The 24,250-nt window shown below is 33.8% G+C and overlaps 1 long non-coding RNA gene across 2 annotated transcripts; it reads right to left on the reverse strand.

Annotated features, from left to right (window-relative positions):
- Positions 1-3,063: 3,063 nt before the first annotated feature.
- Positions 3,064-20,072, reverse strand: LOC111720342. Of its 2 annotated transcripts, none has more exons than XR_004231977.1 (3): positions 19,977-20,072; positions 16,598-16,730; positions 3,064-4,655 (listed from the first exon to the last, which is right to left on the reverse strand). It is a non-coding gene; the product is annotated as an uncharacterized LOC111720342 (long non-coding RNA). The 2 variants fall into 2 exon arrangements; XR_002770060.2 differs by having other exon boundaries at positions 3,065-4,516.
- Between the last annotated feature and the right edge of the window lie 4,178 nt (positions 20,073-24,250).

Below are 24,250 nucleotides of genomic sequence, written 5' to 3' on the forward strand. Positions count from 1 at the left end.
CTTGTGACATTCCTGGAACGGTCAGTGTGATCTCAGCAAAGATCTATTGTAGGTGAAACCTAAGCAATAGACATGAGAAAGGAATATAGTAAGGATGTAGAGAATCACTTCTATAAAGATACAGAGTTAGAAAATTAATCATTATGTATGGGGCATAACTAACAGCACAATTAGACTACAATAGAAACTATGAATGAGAATAATATTAAATAATTCTGAAATGGTTAAGTGTGAATCAAATTTTAAAGGGCTTTAAATTCCAGGCTGAAGATTTTATATTTAGCTAAGCAGCCTTAGAGGGAGTCACTAAACATTTTTTGGCAAAACTATTTTTTAAAATATCAGTTTAGTTTTCAGGCTACTAAACCCCCTAGATCTTTTTTCTAATAAATTGATTTCTAGTCATGCTTTATCCATCTTGTACTTAGGAAACAGTTTTTGAAACTATATATAAGACTTTGTGGGACAACTTGACAGGATGCCAGAATCAGAGTTGGGAAGATTCATCTTTCTAGCTGTGTTACCCCAGAAAAGTCATTAACCTATATGCCTCAGTTCCTCCATCTATAAAATGAACTGGAGAAGAAATAGCAAATCACTCCAGTATCTTTGGCAAGAAAACCCCAAATGGGGTCACATAGAATTGGACATGACTGAAGCATAACAAGATTTTATAGTATCCCTATTAATGTTCATCATGTTAGAAATAATCTAAAATAAAAAAAATTAAAAATTTGAATACTGATTCTGTCATCTATGTATCAGCTATATCAGTATTTAATTTTGTTATCTTGGTTCTCACATCATGTATACATTCATCCTAGTCTTGATTTAAATTGTTAACCAGCCCAGGATACATTAAGGAAGATTTCACACTGGAAACTGAAATCTGAGAAGGAACCCATTGAGAGTAATAAATTATGATCTTAAGAATGCTGAGCAGACCTGGTTTACTACAGAATTATTAAACATATAAACAAATAATGGAAACAACTCTTTCTCTGCATCCTTTCAGTAGTAAAAACACCCCCAAGCTTTAGCTTGAGACTAGAAACTGAGGATCATTTCCTCTGTTGGGTGACCCAACCCAGTGATGTAAAAAAGAATCAAAATTTACTTAAGGACACCCCAGGTAGTAGATTTTCCTACAAGCTCCCCTCAGTGACAGAAATCACAGCCTCCATCATTGTCTGGTAGGATATGACTACCTTCTTCAAGTTCACTACACAGATCATTAGTTGAGTGAGTCTTTGATGCTGACGGATTTAGGGCACACCAGGATCTTTTATTGGAGTCTCTTTACTCTTTTTGATGTTAAGAATAATATGTAGGTGGAAGAAAGTACCATAATTTTACAGACCTTTAGTTTGATCAAAAGCTTAAGGCCTCACCAGTCCCAGGCTGTATGTACTAGTCGTCCAGAGGAAGTGCAGGTTTCTTGACTGAATTGATGATAGTTCTTGGCTCTCTGCTGTCTGGGAAGATTTTTAGCTGGGATGTGTTTCATGTGTTTTATATGTTTTATCTGTAGTGTCAGCCAGGCCAGCCTTGGGTAAAAGAGGAAGTTTATCTTCAGAGCTTTGTCACTTTTCTTTGAATGTCCTCCTTTTTTCTTCTCCTCAGGGAGTATTAATCCCTCCCTCTCCCAAATCCTCCCTCCATTCAATTCCCCAAATGGGTCTGCCTTTCCTGGGTTATAGCTCATGATTCATTTTTTTTCCCTTCATACTCCCTTCGGTCCCCTCAGATTACATTTACCAACATTAAAATCTATCTCAGAGGATTTCTTGTGAGAGGGACCTTGAAAATCATAAAGACTATATAAATGTGAGTTATTATTAAGCTGCCTCTGTTCATTCTCTCAGAGTTGTACTTTTTGACTGCCTAATCTGAGAAATTGTTTCTGGCTAATGTACTAATGGGCTAATGTGTTACCTCCCAAGTTGTACAAAATTTAATCTTCCATTTTTGGCAATAATGCCTTGACCTAAAAAAGTAACTTGAATAGTAGAAATTTCACTCAGTATAACAGGCCAATAGGGCATCTATTTTAGAGTGTGGAATTTTTATTACGTGTCAAGGACATAGGTTATTTTAACTGTGTAAAAGACCAGTTTCAAGGAGTTCAATTTTTGTTAGGCAATTGTGTTGTGTAGGCCCTGAATTTCAAGGAACAATCATTTCAATGCTGCTACTACTAAGAGACAAACATTTAGGATTGGTGTAGAAGGTATTATCCAACTGTCTCACAAAGCTCCCAGATTCCTAGTTTTCATAAAAGTCTTATGTCAATGGCTCATTGTGGTAGAGAGATGATCCAGAGTTCTCAAAGCCACTGTCATATAAGATGAAAGGCAAGTAGTTTCCATCAGTATAGAAAAGCTTTCATGAATCTGACAATAGATGGTGCTCATTACTCTGGGACAAATCTACCTAAAAACAGGGATGCTCCCTTCCCAAAATCAGTCTATTAGAACAGTATTGTCAAACTCCACTAGCATCAGTGGCCAGTAATCTTCAGCTAAGGATCCCTATAGGCTGTATACTTACTAGTTTTAAAATATAACATTACCTGTGTTTTATTGTATTTGTTTTGTTTAATATTTCCCACTTACACATTTGGGTTTGTCACGCCCTTGTTTGATACCTCTCTCCTAGATAATGAATATTTTGGCTAGAGAAATTTATAAAAGACATAAAAATACAAAAATTAGTCCTCATTGTCCTTTGCATCTGCATTTATAATGGTAAATTAATGAGGACAAAAGGAGGCAGAGAGCTCTGAATAGCACCAATTTATTTATTTGTTTTTTTATTAAAGCTTTTGATTTTTGAAACATATGCATGGATAATTCTTCAACATTAACCCTTGCAAAATCTTGTGTTCCAATTCTCCCCTTCCCCAGTCTTCTTCCCTAGATACCAAGTAGTCCAATATATGTTAAACATGGTAGAAATATAGATTCAATCCAGTATATGCATACAATTATCTTGCTGCACAAGAAAAATCAAATCAAACCAGAAAAAAGGGGAAAGGAAATAAAATGCAAGCAAACAATAACAAAAAACAACTATTTATTAGATTATCTATAAATATTAACTTTATTGCTAACACTTTTTATGTGCTGTCTTTGTCTAATAACAAAGAAAGCTAAATCCTTTAACAATGGAACTGAGTCAAATCTGTGTAGATGTTGGCAATATAAATGAAACCACAAGCCAAAGCTGTTACTATTAAATGGAAAGACAGCTTATAGATTCTCATAACAGAGATACATATAGATGTTGATTCAGTTGTTTCATCTTGCGTACAAAAGCATGTAGGAACTTTATTTTTATATGATACTTCATTTTTAACCCTTTCAGTGAGTGTGAAGAATGTAAATAAACAAATAAGTAAGTATTTGTCTTAATGTTTTGAGGAAATACATTTTTTGGGGAAGAAAGGTGATATTTGGTTATTGTTTAAACAAAAATTAGTTATAACTTTGGTGACTGTTTCATACAAAGAAAATGTGAAGAAAGTCTATCAAAAATTAAATAAAACAATCCTAGAAACCAAGTGAAAAGTCAAAGGCCTGTACAGCCTTTGGTTTGTATCTCATAAATGCTTTCTTTAAAAAAAAAGTTAGAAAACACTAGACATGATCAAAAAAAAAGGCAAAGACATGGTCAACTATGCTTTAATTGAGAGGAGTTGACATGTTGCTTACACATTATTTTAGCTATGTACCATGAGATCAATGACTGGTTGAAGTACAAATCAAAATCAATACCAATTTATTAGCCAAAGAAAGGGCAAAAAGTCATGTTTCTACTGTAGTTCAAACCCAGCACCATCTATTTAAACAATAAACTGGTGGTTCAGAAAAGAATGGAAAATAGATAAAATTAAAGATTTAAACCCTAAATATCACCTTTTATTAGAATGGTTTATTTAGATAGTAATCAAAAAGAAGTTGAAATATCTTAAAGCCTTACAAAGCCAAGTGTCTTACTGCCCTTAGCAAGCAGAAAGTCATAGCAGCCAGGAGGTAATACTGGTTTAGAGTATAAGCTAATTTTAGGGAGGACAAGAGTTAAAGATTATGAGACATATGGTCTCATTAGGAACTGACTAACATTTGAGAGGAAATCATATCTACAGAGAAATTAGCTCAATTCATATTATTTTGAGGATGTTCAGTAGGTGTGCTTTGTAGCTTATGAGTTTTGTTAACTTGAGAGTACCAACTTTACCAACTGTACAAGATTCCACCCAGGAATATACACAACATAACAGAACATATACAACATAGGGGAACACAAACATACATTAAAAAGTAGAGAGATCTGCTTTGCTTGGCGAGACAGAAATATCTCCTGGATTTCCTGTGTCACACTTCTCCATGGGCTGCAGGTTGATGCTGATGACTCCCACTGTGCATTGAGCTTCTCTATACTTAGACACTGGTGACTTTGGCATCTGGAAAATTTTTCTCAACTTTCTGGTCAAGGAATATCATACATTTGGGTTCTGTGGTTTGTAGAGACAAATCGAAGGCAGCTTTTAACTGGGAAGGATGAGTTGGAAAGAGGGACGTAGTCCATTTTCTATTTTCTAGTGGCAGCAGCAGTAGCAACAGAGATAGGAAGAGAAGGGATACTGACAAAACCTGTCAAAGGGAATTAGAATGGAAAGCAGGAGCCAGTATGGGAGGAAAATCAAAGTAATAATGGACAATTCCCTAACTACCAAGTCCCAGTACCCTTTCATGTCTACTTTTTCTACTCTGTTCTATACTATTAGAGAATTAATTAGAAAGCCCATAGTTCCCTTTATACAAATGATAAGAGAAGAGGAGAGAGGGAGAGAGAGAGAGAGAGAAAGAGAGGGGGGGAATCATATCCACAGAGAAATTAGCTCTAGAGAAAGAGAGCTAATTTAATTCTAGAGATAGAGACAGAGAGATAGTAAGAAAGAGAGCCAAAGACACACACAGAGAGAAAAAGAGAGAGACAGAGACAGAGGAGCGAGACAAATGGAGAGAGAGAGAGAGAGAGAGAGAGAGAGAGAGAGAGAGAGAGAGAGAAATATAGACAGTGACACAGTGACTGAAGAGGAGGAGAGTCACAGAGAGAGACAGAAAGGGAGAAAGAGGTAAAAGCAGAACCAGAGACAGAGTGCCGATAGCTCATCCCTACAGTGACACAAAGTGATTATAGTTTTCTCCTTCATGATACAGATATCTCTACAGTATGATCAGAAAGATCAGCCCAGAGACTTATTATTATTGTCTATATATATTGACTATAAGCAACCTCAGCGAGGAAAAGAAGAAAAGAACACCTCCCTGTTCCACCATCACTTGCCCTGACTTCCCCATTGTGCTAATAATGGCAAAAAGACATTAATTAAATTGATCTGCAAGTCTTTCCATGGTGAATTGTTTCATTGAGGATGCTGATGGCGCAGCATCTATTTCTTCAGCACAATTGCAACTATGAGGTAAAAAAGAGGACTTTTTTTTTCTTGTTCAGTACTTTTTCAGTCGTGTCTAATTCTTTATGACCACATTTGGGGTTTTCTTGGCAAGGATACTGGAATAATTTACCACTTCCTTCTTCATCTCATTTGACAGGTGAGAAAACTAAATAGGATAAAGTGAGTTATTTAGAGTCATATAGCTAGTAAGTGTCTGAGGATGGATTTGAACTCAGGAAGACAAGTCTTCCTGACTCTAGGCCCAGTATTCTATTCATTGAGTCATCTAGATGCCCGGAAAGAGGGGATAGACCTGACCAAATACTATAGAAATACAGTACTAGAGATGACCTAATTTTAGAGGCATACAAGGTTAAATTCATCAAAGATTGGTAGATACCAAAAAACTAAAAACACCATTGGGAAATGGTGCTTTTACCCTACTGCCCCCCAAAAGTGACTAAGAAATCTAGTGAACCCCTAGTTCATGTTCCTATATTCTCATCACTAAAAAAAATATGAAAATGGTCTATGAATGCATCAAGGATATCCTTGATGAATACATAAAAAGGGATTTCATATAAGTTTCTACAAATGATTTATATACAGCATAGCTTTTTGTAGTCACAGAAATAAGAGAAGTATATATATATATATGTATATATATATATACATATATATATATATATATATAAAGTATATGATACTTTATTTCATGAAACATTTGGTTTCTCACCTGAAATTCTCAAGTGAAATGACTTCTATGCAAATTTTAAAATTGTACAAAAATATTAGTAATTTAAACATAGAGATAATTTTGTCCAATAGTACATTGATCATTAAGTTTAAGAGGCATATAAAAGGGAGACATGTTCATTGTTGAGTGCTTACCAATAGTCAGACAATCAATAAACATTTTTTAAGTGTCCACCATATACTAGAAACTTGACTAAACAATGGCAACAGAAAGAAAGGTAAAAAACACAGACCCTGCTCTGAAGGAGCTCACAGTCTAATAGGAAACACAAGATGTAAACAATTCCATTACATGCATAATTAATTGGAGATGATTAAAAGAGAAAAGGCAATAGAGTTAAGGGATATTGGTAAGTATTTCTTATAGAAGTTAATATTTTATCTGAGGCTCGATATATCCAAGAGAAGTGAGAATATGAGAAGCAAGAGAATTCCAGGCATAGGGGAAAGGCAGTCAAAGTGCATGGGGTTGGGACATGGGATGGGAAGAATAGTAAGGCAGCCAATGTCACAGAATTTCAGAATATTTGAGATGTATAAGGTGTCAGCAGACTGTAAGGGTTGGGTTGAAGGGGAGGTGCTCAGGATAAAGGGCATCAAAAATCAAAAGGATTTTATATTTGTCCCTAAAAATGTTAGGATGCCACTGGGATTTGTTGAGTGAGAGCAGGGGTGACATGGTCTGTTCATAAAATCCTATTGAGTGCTTTCTTATTAGAGTGGCTTTCTATATGGTTCAGTTTGGAAATGGTCATTGCACTGACCTCTGACTATAAAGTCACTTTAATTGAATCCAAAGTTATTCACAAAGTGAATGAAAAATATATTACATTACTGAGATCATGAATCCATCTAAGGGTATATATTCTACAATAATATTCAGATCATTGCCATTTCTGAAACAATGTCCTTTTTATGAGAGCAACTAGATTAGGTTAAATACAAACTCTAACCATCTATGTCATTTTCTACATATGAAGCTAAAATGACCAAAATTTAAGGAACTGTATTTAATGATCTATGACCTATAGATTTTAGAGCAATTATATGACTCGGTATCCCATGCTGAAGTACAAAATTTATTGAAATCCATTAAAAACTATCCCAAAAGTGATCATTTGAAAAATGTTATTGAGTTCCATTGTTTTAATGAAGTAAATTGGGTCACAAATAGAAAACCTACTGCCTAGGAATGTGTAAATATTGTTAATGTTGCTTTATCATGAATCAGTCAGAAAAAGATGAAATGCCATGGGGTTAATTTGAGTCAGATACCTTACTTTATGTAAATCAAAATGACGAATACTTAAGTACCTAAAACAAATGTGCTGCTTTTGTCATGATGCTTTTTTTTTTTTAATCGCTTCTCTGAAAGGGCAATAGTTTATTGTTGTTGTTGTTTGTTTGTGTTTTTAGAAGAAGGTTAGAATTTATGAAAAAGTTCATCAATTTCAACATCACTTTTCAATTCTAAAGCTACATTCTACAATCTACAATCTACAAGGATGGTGAAGTCATTACCATATGAAAGTCTGGAGATAGCAATCCTGAAGGGGAAAGAACTTTATTGGGGTAATGGATTTTTTAAAAATCATTTTTAATAATGTCTTTTGTTTTTATACTAGTCCTTCCCATCATTTCCAGACTGAATCTTTCCTTTTGAAAGAGAACTAATTAAAATTTTCTTAGTCCATATATTTCCTATGTCGACCATAATTTCTAATATAATCTATTTTTAATATTTGTAATTTATATTTAATTCTCAGAAATTCAAGAATACATATCTCACTTCTACTTTTAGCAGACTAAAATAATATCCATTAAAAACAAGTTCAAATGCAACACCCACATATATGTGTATGTATGTGTATATATGCATGTATATTTATATTTGCATTATATATTTCTCTTAAAATTTGTGATTTTTAGCATGTTTTCATGTTGTCATTTAGATTTTATAATTCTTAATTTGAAAAATTTAATCTTATCATTTCCTAGCTTATCTATGGGGAATGCTTTTTCTTGTTATGGTGGTCCCTACATATTTTGGAGATGAGACATCTTTTGGTGATATTTAATCTAAATATATTTCTGATTCTGCCATTTATCTATCTTATTTCTGCAAAAAACTCTTTAGACTTATATAGATAAAATTATTGGTTTTATATTTTTTATCTCCTCTCTCCCTTGTTATAGCTTGCTTTTTCATTCACATTTGAAATGAGGAACATTTAATCTTGTTCTCATTATTTCTTTTAAGGCCATGACTTTTTGTATTCATACATACATTTTAAATTTATACATTATTGATGGTATAAAATGGTGATCCAAACCTAATTTCTCCCAACAATTATGTTTAAGTTTTTTCCAGTAGTTCTTGTCAAAAAAAGGGGTGTCTTATCCTCAGACAGTTATATTCTTAGATTTACCACACATTGAGTTACAATATTCAGCTAACTATTTTTTTTTTGGGGGGGAGGGCATCTAAGTCTGTTTCAATGAGCTGGAGATTCTATGCCTCTTTCATTTTTATTTTTCTCATTATTCCTCTTGATGTCGTAGACTTTTTGTTCTTCTAAATGAATTTTGTTACTATATTGTTGCTTTAATTTGGCTAACATTTTACTAGAACAGAATAATATTTTCATTTTGCTTATATTGTCACAGAACCATATCTCTGCACTTTTTTGTCTCTGATGCTTTTTGTATATTTTTATATTTGTATGTTTTGGTAAACATTTTATGAATCTGTCATTTCTGTTAAATAGAATTTCTATTTCTTTCTAAATTTTGTTAATATTTAAAAGAAGTTGTGGTCAATTTTTGTGGATTTATTTTGCTTTATACTATCTTGCTAAGACTATTAATCATTTCAACTAATTTCCTTACTTATTCTCTAGGCTTTGGCTACAGTTTAGTGAGTGACATAAAATCATGTCCAGGGAAAAGAAGGAAATAGGAAAACTTCTTTTTACTGTGTAAGATTCACCTTTTTTACCTTTTATCCTTCCTCCATCTTCCTTAGGCTATACATTTTCCTATATTGTCCAAATCTTCTAATATTATCTATTTTCATTTTTTTTGGCAATTTACATTTAATTTTCAGAAATGCAACTCCTTTTATATCAGACGAAAAGAATATTCATTAAAAATAAACCATTGCTCTTAGAAGATAATTGTTCTCTTAGATTTTAATCTTTTAAGGATATAAAATCACAACATAATATAATGAAAAACATATTTAGATTGAAAACTTAGCTGAGAATTCAGGCTCTCTCATTTTCTCTAATTTGTGATTGTAAATTAGTGACTTTATCTTTATCTTCAGTTTCTTTATCTGTAAAATGAGAATGCTAATGTTTTTACCACCTATCCCACAGGATTGTTGTGAAGTTAAGTGATATTATGCATGAAAGCACTTGGTAACCTTTAGGTATTCTAATAGCTATGTTAATCACAAACATATAACATATTTATCAGTATTTCAAGTACTGTCTAAAGAGGGAGTTAAATGATCCTGCTGATTTTCTGGTATGAGTATATCCCAGAATCATTCAAACAACAAACATTTATTAAGTACTTATGATCCAGCTATCATGTAAAGTTCTGGGGTGCAAAGGCAAAAACAAAACAGATTTGGTCCTGAAGAATGTTTTTAACTCAGTGTTTATAATATTGCTTTATTGATAAAATCATTATTCTATCATTTCAGTGATGTTTGACCCTTTGTGACTTTATCTACATTATTCTTGGCAAAGATAGTGGACTGGTTTTCCATTTCCTTCTTTAGCTTATTTTATAGGTAAGAAACTGAAGCAAATAGTTAAGTGACTTTTATAGGATCATACCTGAGCTTTACTCAGGTAAGTAAATATCTGAGGTCATGTTGGAATTTAGGAAGATGGGTCCTTCTGACTTCCAGCTTCACACTATCCACTGTACCACTCATCTGCCTTTATTGGTAAAGTATGATAGTCTAGCTAAAGAATTCTCAAAATTTAAATTTTCATTCAATTTTTGATATTTTGGAAATTAGATAGAAATGGTGGAGTTTTACTGAAATCTTGATTCTAAAGCATTTGTTTTTTCTTTCCAAACCCATATATACAAATATTAATAATTGGAGCTCAACTGCTATTCTTGAAAGTTTCCTTTGAATGCTTCCTTATTCCTTGACACAACTTCTTTCTTCTTTTTTTTTAAATAGATTTTTCAGATCACATCTTTGTTGCTCATAATTTATTATGTTTTTCTCAATTTCAAAAAAATGAAAGGTTCGGATATTCTTTGCATTCTCTAATGTTTTTGTTCCAAATCTTGCATGAATGCCCCTTCATTTTTCAGACTACACCTCATCTTTCCTTTCAGCATGCTAATCTTGAAGTTCAGTCATCCACATTCCAGTGACTCCAAGAAGCCTATGAATAGAGTTGGAGTTACAACTGGGAGTTGCAAGAGGATATGTGGTAAAGGAAGGAGAAAGGAGGGATCAACAAATTAAATCAAAAAGCTTTATGAAGAGGTTGTCTACACAGTGAAAGTCTCTCTGTATGTATGTGTGTGTGTGTGTGTGTGTGTGTGTGTGTGTGCATGTGTGTATTCTGGTCTTGTTTCCTTATCAATACTGTAAGGATCTTTAAAAGCACTAGATTGGGAATCAGAAAACTTGATTTTGAGCTTCACTTTTGCTTACCAGTCATAAGAACATGGTTCAATTACTTGAATCAACATAAATTTTGATGTTAATTTAACATAAATTTTGAAATACAAATCATGTTCAAAAACTGTGCTCTGTGTTACTAAGCACTAGGAAAAATGCAGAATTTGGATGAGGCACGAGTCTTTGCCCTCATGATGTTTTTAATCTACTAAGAAGATATAACATACAAAATAAAAGAACAGAATGCATGAGAAGTGTGTTAGAGATACAAAGTGTGAGATCAGAAAGGGGAAAGTCTACAGGGAGTAGGAAGACTTTGTGAAGTAAGTGACATCTTCATTAGATTTTAAAGGATGGATAGGAATCAAGAGTTAAAGACAGGGAGGGAAGACATTCATTCCCACCAGGATCAAAGATACAGAATCAAGATATATTTTAGGGAAATTGATTAAACTGTTATCCTGGTTGTCACTGCTTCCCCTCAAAATATTTCCTCATATATAATTTGTATATCTTCATCTCAACCCTTCCCACAAATATTGTCCAATAATTAAGAAGACATATATATTTTGTATAAATGTATATTTCTATTTATTTCACATACATTTCATATAAACTTGTTATATATTGTCTCCTTGATCCAGGATAAGTTTCGTGAAAATAGGGTCTATTTAATTTTTTCCCTTGTATCTCTGTGGCCAGAATAGGGCTCATTGCCTTCTGAATGCTTTTAAAAATGATTGTTGACTGAATAATTGACTGATAATCTGGTTTACCTGGAGGATATAAGTTGTGGGAGGAGATATAGCTGAACAGCTAAAACAATATTGAATTAGAGGACCTGCGATTAAAGGTTCCTGGGTAATATCAACAGTCTCAGTTATGCAGATGATACCACTTTAATGGTAGAAGTAAAAAATTAGGAAGCTTCTTGATGTGGGTGAAAAGCTGACTTGAAGGTTAACATAAAAACAAAAAACAACACCTTCCCCCCCCCCCACGTATTATAACTGGCCCCATCATTTCTTAACAAACAAGGGGAGAAGAAGTGGAAACAATGCCAGATTTTATATTCTTGATAAAGATCATTGCAGACAGCCACTGCAGCCATGCATTAAAATATGCCTGCTCCTTGAAAGAAAAACTATGGCAAATCTAGTAGACAGTATATTAAAAAGCAGAGGTATTACTTTGCTGACAAAGATCCATATAATCAAAGCTAGGGATATTCTAGTAGCAATGTTTGGTTGTGAGAACTGAAGCATAAGGAAAGTTAAGCACTGCAGAATCAATGCTTTTGAATTGTGGTTCTAGAGAAGACTTTCAAGAGTCCCTTGGACAGCAAAGTGATCAAATCTGTCAATACTTAGAGAAATTAATTCATATTGTTCATTGGAAGGTCAAATGTTGAAGCTGAAGCTTAAATGCTTTGGCCACATAATGAGAAAATAGGTCTCAATGGAAAAGATTTTGATGCTGAGAAAGATTGAAGGCAAAAATAGAAAGGTACAGCAGGGGGTGTGATGGGTAAATAGTGTCATGGAAGCAATGAATATGAGCTTTGACAGACTCTGGGAAATAGTGGAGGATAGAAAGGTCTGGCAGGCTATAGTCCATGGAGTTATAAAGAGTCAGACATAGCTGAATGATTAAAGGACAACAAAAATTAAAGAGGACTTTGAATGGCAAAATATAGAATTAGATGCTTATACAAAGAGTTTACTCCTTTCTACCTTTCCTCCTCTGGAATTGATCCAGAACGAGGAATAGGAGGCATATTATTTTATTTTACATTACCACTTCCAAACTCTCTTCCTACCACCATCACCCAGCAATCTATCTTTGGAAGTTCTCTCTATCCAGATATGTCACCTAACTTGATCTTCATGACATTTATCATTCTACTCCCATGTCATTATCCATTGTTTCTGAAAGTTCAGTATCTCATTCACCGCCCCCCCTGCTTTAGTTATTCCCCCTTTGCCAGCAGATTTCCATGTACGTGTGAATATTCTCTCAAATATTGACCTCATTTCTCAGCTCCCTCAACTCTCTTTTAAATAAAAGACGATCTGTCTTTTATTCTATCTTTTCTATTCATAGGGACAATCATATCCTTCAACTCAAATATTCCTTCCCACAAATATTTTCCTATAATTAAGAAAGCTGAAATTCCTTCCTAAACCTATAACTTCTATTCATTACATGTCTCCTTATGCCTAACTACTTCTCATCCTTTTCTTCTTCCTTGCTGTTACCTCTAGCCCATCTTCCTTCAGTTTATCCCAAGATATTACTCTTACCTGGCTTTATTTTTCTTTTTTCTCCATCTTGATTCATCATTAAATAATTTGATTTTATTCTGTTCTATACTCTCAAATTCCTTGCCCTCTTCTAACATTATACATACACTGTCAAATTTCAGTCTTTGATGGTAATTTCTCCCTTACATACCTCCTTACACCCACCACCTATTTCCTTAACTCCTACTCATTTGCTATATATCTCTCCTGGAGGAAGTCACATAACTATCCTGACAGTCTTCTACAACTGAATATAATATTTTTTCAGACTGGTAGTTCTAATACTTCTTTTTTTCCCTTTTCTTCCTTCTCAGTTCAGAATCTCCACTAATACTTTACTGAAGTAAAAAGTCATTTGTCAAGAGCTCTTTCTCCTTTACTTAAATCTTAAGACTTTGTCACCACTCCAGATTCTCTTGTCCTTTACCTTAGGAAGTGACTCTTCTCACTAAAACTGACCTCTCTATTTATGCCATTGATCACATCCCCTTCTGTCTTGTCTAGCAAATTGTTCCCCAAATTTATCATGCAGCCTTTGCTATATCTTTATTAGCTCAATCCCTGGTGCCTACAAACATGCTCAGGTCTTCCTCATCTTTAAAAATTCTTCATTTTGCCCCTACCATCCTTTCAAACTATTTTATCACTTGTCTCTTTAGCCAAATTATTAAAAAAACACACACACCCAAAAGCTGTGTATACAGCTTTGCCTCTATTTCTTCTATTTTCATTTCTTTCATGCTCTGCAATATGGATTTCATTTTTAACACTCAACTGAAGCTGCTTGCCATAGTTTCTTAATTACCAAACCCATTATGGCTTTTTTTCTGAATCCTAAGTCCTCATTTTTTCTACTGTTCTGGAGCATCTGGCATTGTTAACTCCCTGTATATTTTTATATACTGTTCCTTCATAGTTTTTCATGGATTTTCTCTTTCTGTGTGTCTCTGTATGTTCCTTTGTATCTATTTGTCTGTGTCTGCATGTCTCTGTCTCTGTCTCTCTTTGTCTCTCTCTGTCTCTGTCTCTCTCTGCCTCTCTCTGTCACTCTCTTGTTTTCTGTTGCTGTCACTCTCTCTTTATTCCACAGTTACTATTACCTCTGAGAAACATACATTGACTGAAATATACTAAGATGTTAATATTGATATCAGTTTTTTTTAGGGAGATTTTACTTCTGTATTAGTGGGGAAAGTAGCACACCTACTGATAAAATAATGCTGGGGTCTATTCCTTTACTCTAGATCTTGCCAAAGACACATCCCAAAGCATTCTAAAATCATTTTCAATTTATCAAATATGGTTAGACTCCCTCAGATGCTTTCAGGACAAAAGGGAATTGTCTGTCTGCAGTATTGGTTTCTCTCTTTAACGTCAGCTTTTTCTCACTCCAAATTAATTAAAAGGCTCATCTTCCAGGTGGCGATCAATCCCTTGACACTCTTGCACCAGAGACATGAACCAGCCCCATTCATCTGCTCAATAAGACAGCCATCCTTTGCTCTGGAGTAATCAACAGATAGAAGCCTGTGCTCTGGGGATTTCTTACATTCCATTTTAACAAGCTGAAAGTTCTTTTTAAAGATTTTTTTTAAATAAAAGAATTGAATTTTTTCTAGAGTATTTCTTTCTGAACAGATTTGTTGAGGTAGCCTGGTGTGTTTTCTGATGCATAGCATGCAGCAACCTCACAACATATACAGCAGGTTTAAATTGCCCTGGAGTCTAATTAGATGTTTAATAGTGTTTGTCTCTGCACTGGGGTGATGAAACGTGAATATTTTTTAAAAAGTGAATTCCGGCACTCAACCTGGGTATCTTCAGCATTGCCAATTCATCTATAACATATCATCCAACAGAGTTCTCATGGAGGTTACTAGATAGTAAACTCAATGAGGGCAAGGCTTGGATATTATACTTTTTAACTCCCTCAGCAAAATACTCCAAGGTACTTGATAAACATGTGCTGTATTCTAATTTGAATTGGCACAGTCACCGAGTACTCCAATGCAACATTTCTATGCAATTTCCCACTGTTCAACCTCTGGTGCTTCTAAAAATATCCAATTAGTTACCTTCCTTGTGAGGCAAACATTCTGAAAAGCATATTTTCCAACTACTTTGCAATGCTGGACAAAAGCAGAAAAATGGAAACGTGTTATACCAGGATCCAGGACAATAATGAATAAAGTCATTTTTGTTAAGTTGAGCTGAATTAGAAAGTAAATACTTATGTTCAAGTATTCTCTCCTTCTTTTATTATATGTGTGACCTTGAGCAAGTCCTTTAACATGTCATTGTGAACACTCTGGGAAATCAGCTATCAAAACTGTATACCTGGAAGTACTTTGGTAGAGAGACAAACTTGAAATCAGGGAATATTGGTGAAATTCATATAGCTAATATAACACTTAGGAAAGAAATATCATTGGTTTAGAGCCAGAATGTGCTTCTGAGATCAGCTAATTGAAAATGTAAATCATTTTACAGATGAGAAAACTGAGATGATCCCAAAGTTTAAACAGGTCTTAAACAGAAAAACCAAAGTATATAAACTGGTTCCGTGTGCCTAGTTCTTTTCAGTGTGTGTTTGTGTGTGTGTGTGTGTGTGTGTGTGTGTGTGTGTGTGTGTTTGTGTGCCTTAGTTTCTTCATTGCCCTATCTTTCTCATAGAATTATGTAGAAATAGTTGTAAGCCAACAGCACTGTGTAAATATGTATTATTATAATTACTTTGAATTAGCTAAGAGTAAATGGGACTACTCCAGAACTCTGATTATGGTTTCCGCCTGTGGCATTAGCTTATGACTCTAACTGTGCAGAATACTCCATTGAAAGGTACCAATAAGATCTGGCGTCAGTCCTGAAGCCAGCCTTCCACCAGGAGGGTTCTCCACCTTATTGACATATAGCCCCAATCTACATGTGTCAGTGGTGATCAGATATCCCCTGTCTAGTCTTAGTTAGGATGCCTCTGAGGCTGCATTTGAGCTCACAGAGGTGAGTCTTCCTGGTCCAGGCTCAACACTTTCATCCCTAGCTGTCCACCTAGATGCTCTCTCCTGTAGTCTACCCTGTATCACGAAGGACCCTCACCCTCAAACTTCTTCCCCTCTGGTTCCTTTTTGACCTTTCCAGGTTAAATATAACCCTAACTAGGGCAAACTGTTCTCTGCATCACCTTCCAATTTCTGACTGCCTCAAACTTTGGCCAGTTTTGCTATGAGTGACCCATCCTCTCTCCTATTGTGCCTTTACTTGACTCCCACCTAGCATTCTCACTTTCCTTGCCTTTTCCTTAGAGTTGCTCTCAGGAACTGCCTCCCAAGAGGATAAACTGTTTCTAAGCCCTACCTCTGCCCCAACTTTTTCTCCTAGTGATCATCCTGTAGGACTCACCCTTGTTCATTTTACCTTTTTCAGGGAGTTGCCTGAGGATGTTTTCCCTTTACTTTCCTTCAACCAACTTCATTTCTGGGAACCAGAACTGCTAATCACAACTCTGGAGGAAACAGACTTCTTTTTGACAGTTGCATTGAAATAATCCCTGGAAACACAGAGAAAGAAGCCTGAGATTTGGATGTTTTCTTACTACTCACTTCACAAATGACATTATTGCTATTTATCAAATAAAGAAACCCAAACTCAACTAAACATTAAAAATAAACAACCAGATTTTACCCTAAAAATACAAATTCCGAAATTGTTATATAAAATACTAATTTTTAAACTCAACACTTTTGGTATCCATGCTTTTGCTTAGTACAGATACTGTCTTTTTTAATGCCAGTTCTTGACCTGCTTTATAAAACATATTATACTTTTGAAAGTAAACTTTTTAAAAACTTATTTTATTATGGTATTTATTATAATTGCCTTTACTTTGTACTCCTAAGAATTTTGTTTGATGCATTTAAACTCTCTTTCAGAGACAATGTCTAAAGGCTTCACCAGATTGCCAAAACTATACATGAAACAAAAAAGATTAAGAACCCCTGCTTTATAATAGGCAGCTGGTAGCTCAATGGATAGAACTTGACCAGGAGTCAGAAATAATTCAGCCTCAGAAACTTTCTAGCTGTTTGATCCTGAACAAGCCACTTATTCTTCTGCTTGTCTCACTTCACTCAACTATAAAATGGAGATAATAATAGCAGTTACCCTGTAGGATAATTGTAAGGATTAAAGGGATGATATTTATAATAAGTACTCAGTGCAGAACTTGGCACATAATAAATATCATATAAATGTTTATTCTCTCAGTGTTATATTATAGGACAGCAGAACATTATCTACTTAGCAAAGAAGCTACTTCCTTTCTCTACTTTCCAAATGATGTTGAATAGGGGAAATAAGATAAATGTAGATTTCATCAAATTTAAATATATAGTAGACACAATATATTTCTAAGTATCTGTGAAAATATTGATTTAGCAATATATCTGAACCAGTCATTACCTGTCCAACTTGTATGACTCATTCATATCCTCCAATAAGAGAACTACCAGGGGGATTAACACTTATTGTTCTTTGTCTCTCTATCATGGCATTTCAAGGATATCATAGAATTCATCCATCCATCTTTCTTCAAATATCATCAGTTCATTATCTTTTTTTCAGATGTTTAGGATGACATCCTTAATGCTCTTTTTCAAAACTTTTCATTTTTATGTATTACAATTGCCTTATGGCTACCAGGCACCTTCACATGACTTGCTGTATGATATTCATGAACAATTTATCAGATACCTTTGTGTTCCATGCCTTGCAGTAAAATCTTGGTGGTGGGAGCTCAAGAACACTGAATTGTTGAAGAGCTAAATAATGTAATCATAATGAACATCAACTACATGTAATCTATATATACTCATATAAAAAATACCTGTGATTTTTCTTGGTGGAGACATTAAAAGCAGCCAGTTTATAACACAGGATTAAAGGCTTAGAGAGTTATTTCAGGTTCAAAATAGTTAAGAATTTTGGTTTTGGTAATAAGTCAAAAGTGAGGTTTGAACTCAGAACTTCTTGAATCTAGCCCAACATTCAGTGAACACTTTATTTGTGTATAGCAGTATGCACATAGTTTCTCTCAGCTTGGCTGTAAGCTCATTGATTATTTTCTATCACCTAACCTTCCCGTACCTCGATTTTCTCATCTGTAAAATGACCACTAAGCTCCCTTCTATTTCTAACATATTGTTTTATGATAATTTTATGAAGCCTTAACTAATTTTTATAAAGCTTTGAAATTCTTGTTGGAAGAAAAAGACTTCAAGCTAAATGTTAGGCAGAAAAAAGAACATTACTTTTTCAGAAGACCTGAATCCAAGTCTTGGTTCTCTCACTATCTTATCATGAGCACATACTTTGATTTCTCTAGCATCCATTTTTCTTCATCCATAAAATGGAAGGAATTTGCCTATTTGATTTCTAAAGTCATTTTGAACCCTGACATTCTCTGAAATATAAAATTGTTCTCTTTTCCCCCTTGGTGAAATGGCATCTTTAGGGGAAAATATTCAAGCTTGTCAAGAAAGATTATTGAAACCACACAAGAATAGTGTCTTCTGTTAAATCACTTTGTGGTTTTAAAAACTGAAATGTATTTTTATTAGTGTATTCCCAAACAACATGTCTTTTAGAAAAAGTCACCAATAAGATCAAACTGGATTCTTTTAAAAAATCATCACAATTTTTTTTCTATTTCAGTAACAAAGCATTTTTTATATTGATCTTATCCCATAATAGATTTAAAGAAATATTAGAAGCTCAGATAGAACAGAGGAAAGGAACTTGTGCCAAAAAGAAAAAGAAAAACTCAAAGTGGGATGGGAAAACGGGCAGCCAGGAGGAAATGCTGACAGACAAAGGCATGGACAAAATAACCTTAATTGATTTAAATACCCTAGTGATACAAATATAGGTTTTACCTCTTATACAAATATGGCTTGTGGCCTATAATCATACTCTTAATAATAAAATAGCAGTTAAATTATGAGGATAAGGAGATGAATAAATTTTTTTTTATCAAAATAGAAATATGTGTACATATATTTTTTTTCAAAACTTTTTTCTGTAATTTTGTATTTTTTCCCTTTGAAGAGATTTCATTTTAAAAGGAAAGCCTATAATTGGACCAATATGGTACCCAGTTAATACCAGGCCTTGAGATAATTTAGAGTGTAAACTAAATCCAAACCTCTAATTCATATCTAGATGATTACTTTCATGAAGTATACTGGAAAATGTTCATCTTATCACACTGAACTGTATGTAAGATTGTATTATTTAGGTAGCCATGAGTTGCCATATGGAAATGATTTGGTCAATTGTATGCTCTTTAAAGCCCCATTGGACTAAACTTTTACCTGGTGACTTGTTTATTTAATCATATTTTCTAGCTGAATGGCTACAGATTGGGGTTACTATTACCCATTACTGGTTTTCTCCCTGTTAAGTTAAACAGCCTAACTTGGAGAAGGGAGGCTTTTATGGAAGCATGATAGAAAAGGAGTTCACTGTAGAATACAAACTAAAGTCAAATTAACCATAAATACCTTTAGCATTATTAAACTTATTAGCATTACCCTTAGCCAGCTATGTTTTATTTAGGATCTTTGCTAATTACAGATTTCACTTTTGTTTCATTCATTTTTTTTAACCTTCTATTGATCCTGAACTCTGAATTTTTAAATTTTCAATTTGCCTCTTCTCTTCCTAATTCCAAATTGATCATCATTTATGAGAAAAAAAACCAAACATACAAGACAACAATAACACCCCAATTTGTTACCTGAGTGGAGTACAAAGTATAATATCCAGTTTTTGTTTTGTTTTGTTTTTTGTTTTTTTTGTTTTAGTAAAATTTCAGTCATGTCCAATTCTTCTTGATTCCTTTTGAGGTTTGTTGACAGAGATACTGGAGTGGTTTTCCATTTCCTTTTCTAGATAGAAAACAGAAGTTTGCAAGGATTAAGTGACTTGCCCAGGGTCATACAGCTGGTAAGTATCTGAGGCTGGAGAGTCTTTCTAACTTCAGATCTACCACTTATCATCTTTCCCATTATAAATACCAGATGCTTTCTTCTCTTTCTTCAGATCCTAGTTTCACCTCCAATTTCACTCTGACTTTTTAGAAGAGAATTATAGCTCTGTTTTAATGACTATTGAATTGTAACCTGATTAAAGCTTTCAATTGTACTGTATTATAGTTTCTAGCACAATGACTTGAACATATTAGGCACCTGCCAAATGTTTGTTGGCTTAATTCAATTAAAAACACATTCACCTATAATGCTGAATTTGTGGTTAAGAAACAACATGCATAGAAGGTTCACTGTTCTAATTTTACCTAAATAAATTTACTTGCCCTTATTTTGGTTAGAGCTTACTAATTTTCCTTTCTAATTATCTTTATTTGTCAGGTAAATAGATAGAAGTCAGAATTTTCAAATGACCTTTCCAAAGATATTCTGTAGTGTTATTTAAAACAGAACCTTTTCATGTATTTATCTGTCCTTCAAGCATCTAAGCTATCATTAAATCTAAGATAAGGTTTCAATGAGTCCTAGAAAAATATCGCTTTGCCTAATTTCTTTTCCTATTTACTTATTGTAGAAGGGTTGAGTGGGAAATCTCATATAAAAACATATTGACATTTCAAGCCATCTTCACCCATATTATTTACAGTTTCTTGGTTTACTGGGTTTTATTGAAACTCATATTTTGGTCTTTTGTGGAGGATTTTAAAGTTATTGGGCTGAAAAATATGTAACCTTCACTTTTCATAATTAGCTCTTAAATGATTGCAATTCCCAAATCAACATACTATGTGCTGGGAAAGAAGATTTATTTCACATTAATAAATGCTTCATGCATCATCTCACTTGAGCCTGTTAACAATACTATTTGATAGATAGCACAGGCATTATTTTCCTCATTTTGCCAATGAGGAAACTGAGGCTCATTCTGATGAAGTAACTTATTCAGTGTCACAACTAAGATCCAAAACCTGGACTCCAACCTGTATCTTTTGACTTCAGCTCCAAGGTACTATACTATAAATGGATGAATTTTTTGCTGATAGATGATGAGAAAATTTATGAACTTGAAGTATAACCTTGCTTCAGGAAGGATCCTTTATTTTGTTACTGTTAAGGAAGATTAGCATTAAATAAAAAGATTAGGGGTTTATGTAATCTGGATCCTTGTGGATTGAATGTTTTTAATATATCAATTATAATCTAACCTATTTATATATATTCTTTAAAGTTGGCTATTTTAGCATTATTTAATTCAGTTAAGTTCAATAATTATTTGAAAAATTCCTGCAATATTTAAGAAATTGAACTATGTAGTGTTAATGATAGAGTGCTAGGCTGAGTAAACTAATCATGAGTTCAAATCTGAACTCTTGTTACTTTCCAGCTATATGACTATGAATAAGTTACTTAAGCTCTTTAAATACCAGACTGTGCATTTGTATTTTATCTAGTCCAGACCAGACTTCACATTCTATTTAGCCATCTGCTATGATTATTTTCTTGACATCTACCATGGTGATGCACCACTGGACCCAGAACTCATAGACTATACCCAGACCAGTTGGGAGACTATTTAAAAATATTATTTTACTTGACATGTAAAATGATTTTTAACATCATTTAAAAAATTGAGTTCCAAATTCTCTGTTATCATTCCTTTACTTCCCCTTCATTGAAAAGGCAAGAAAAACTTGACAGGTTATACATCTACAGTTACCATACAAAACATATTTCCAAATTGGTCATGTTTTGAAAGAAAATACAGACTCATTCCCATTAAATATAATAAGAAAAATAAAGTTTAAAAAAGTATGCTTCAATCTGTACTCAGATAAAGTTGTATGGGAGATTTCAATATTCCAGGGAATAGATAATAAGGATTGAACCAAGCTCCTGGCCAATAGAATGGTCAGAGGGAGCTGGAAGCTAGGAGAATTTCAGAAGGAGAACATGATTTAGTTTTTAGTAGAAGTGCCATTTGATCAAAAAACCAAAAATGACTCAATACCTGTGTAATAGTCACTATTTATTTCATTAACAGAAAGAAGAGTAAGTTTTAGGAAAACATAAATTTGATTTTAAAAAGATTGTTTGATATGCCATCAGATATTTGGAAACATAGTTGCATATCAGGAAAAAGGTGAATCCTAACTTGCTGTGGGAAGTGTTAGCAACACAGAATATAGATAAAAACCATGGAGTGAGTAGGATTACTGAGTGAGAGAGTACTTATAGAAAGAAGAGAGTTGAGGAAAAACCCTTGGAGAATGCTTATAGTGAGAGATGAAGAAGAGACAAGGAAAAAGATAGAATATTATCCCTCTCTGGACAATGTACTTCTCCCTTACTTCTGTCTGCTACAATCTCTATTTTCTTGATCTTTCCTGACTAGGTGCACCCTCTTTCCCAAATATCATTTTGTAGTGATCTTGATAGGGGAAATCAGGGATCTAGCTCTAGCTAGAAGATATCCACTGGAGCACCAATAGAGCTGCACTTGCCCAGACTCTTTTCAGAAACACATGTTCTTGGTATTAAATATTTCTCTATGATGTATCAATTTATTGATTTCCCATGATGGCATTAGATCTGGAGTCTGGGGCTATAAGATTGTAGGGGATTGGCCACTAAGGGAGTAAATATTTAGTAGATTTTAGTAGATATTAAAATAAATGATTCTGCCATCTGGAAAGCTCTCCTTTGACATCTGAATTGTGTGGACACTGTCTTGGACTTCCTTGAAGAAGGAAAGGAGTTCTTTCTATACAATTCCTTTTGTGGCAGCTTTGGCAGATGTTCAGTATATCCATACTTTGGCTAGATGAGGTTAAACCTGGAATTCAATCACCTGATTTTGGGGGCTTTGGTTTCTTTTTCTGAGCATCAGTGACTATGATATAATCCCAAGATGGATGATTCCAGACTTAGAGTCATTCTGGAGGGCAACTTTAATGGATTAAAAACTGGTCTCTCAGAAGTAACTGGAAGCAAAAGGAATTGCCTTTAACTATACCCTTCTCAGAGAAGATGACCATTGAGGAGGATAAATTCATGCTATACTCTGATTTGCTAGAAGATGTGGACTTTGAGGGGCATTTTTCATATAGTAAAGAAGAGATGAGTGAAAATAAATGACTGTTCAAGAGTCCTAATAAAATAATTCCTGTTTTAATGTTTTGAGTATTGATCTTGGGGAGAATGTAATAGAAATCAGGGACTGCTGTTTCATGTTTTAAGACTTTATCAAAAATTCTTACAAATTGTTTTGTGTTGGAAGCATTTCTATTTTGTGGATAAAATGAATACCTGTCCTATACTTGATCTATATTGTATTTTGAATACATTTTTCTCCATTTTGGAGAAAAATATAAATCAAAACCTAAATATTAGGTGCTTTCCTTCCAGGATTAGAGATGGGAACATAAAAAGAATTTTAAGAATTCTCATTAAGAATGAACTTGATCTTTCTAAGAATCCAAGTATCTTTGATGCTGAACCCCTTCCACACAAGAACAGAATTATCACTTCTTAGTGGGAGAGGGCCAATAGCCATCTGTTGCTACATATATATTTTCTAACAACTTATCTTTGTAATGTTTTTTTTTTCTCTTAGTCATGTGTGTTATATATCTTTGGATTTTCTACTACAATGTGTTGGCAGAGGCATTCATTATTAAGTGCTTCTTGAATGAATAAATGAATAGTAGGAGATAGAAAGTGGATCAAATCTGATTTTTCTTGTGCAGCAAGATAACTATAAATATATATATATTGGATTTAACATATATTTTAACATATTTAACATGCATGGGACTACTGACATTTAGGGGAGAGGGTCGGGGGAAGGTGGGGAAAATTTGGAACAGAAAGTTTTGCAAGGGCCAATGTTGAAAAATTACTCATGCATATATTTTGTAAATAAAAAGTTTAATAATTTAAAAAGTAGATCAAAAATGTATAGTATCACGTAAGTCAAAGTAGGAATTAAAATAAATAGAAATAAAATGATGAAAAAAATTTTTGG

Source organism: Sarcophilus harrisii, chromosome 2, assembly GCF_902635505.1.
Source record: "Sarcophilus harrisii chromosome 2, mSarHar1.11, whole genome shotgun sequence".
Taxonomy (NCBI): Eukaryota; Metazoa; Chordata; class Mammalia; order Dasyuromorphia; family Dasyuridae; genus Sarcophilus; species Sarcophilus harrisii.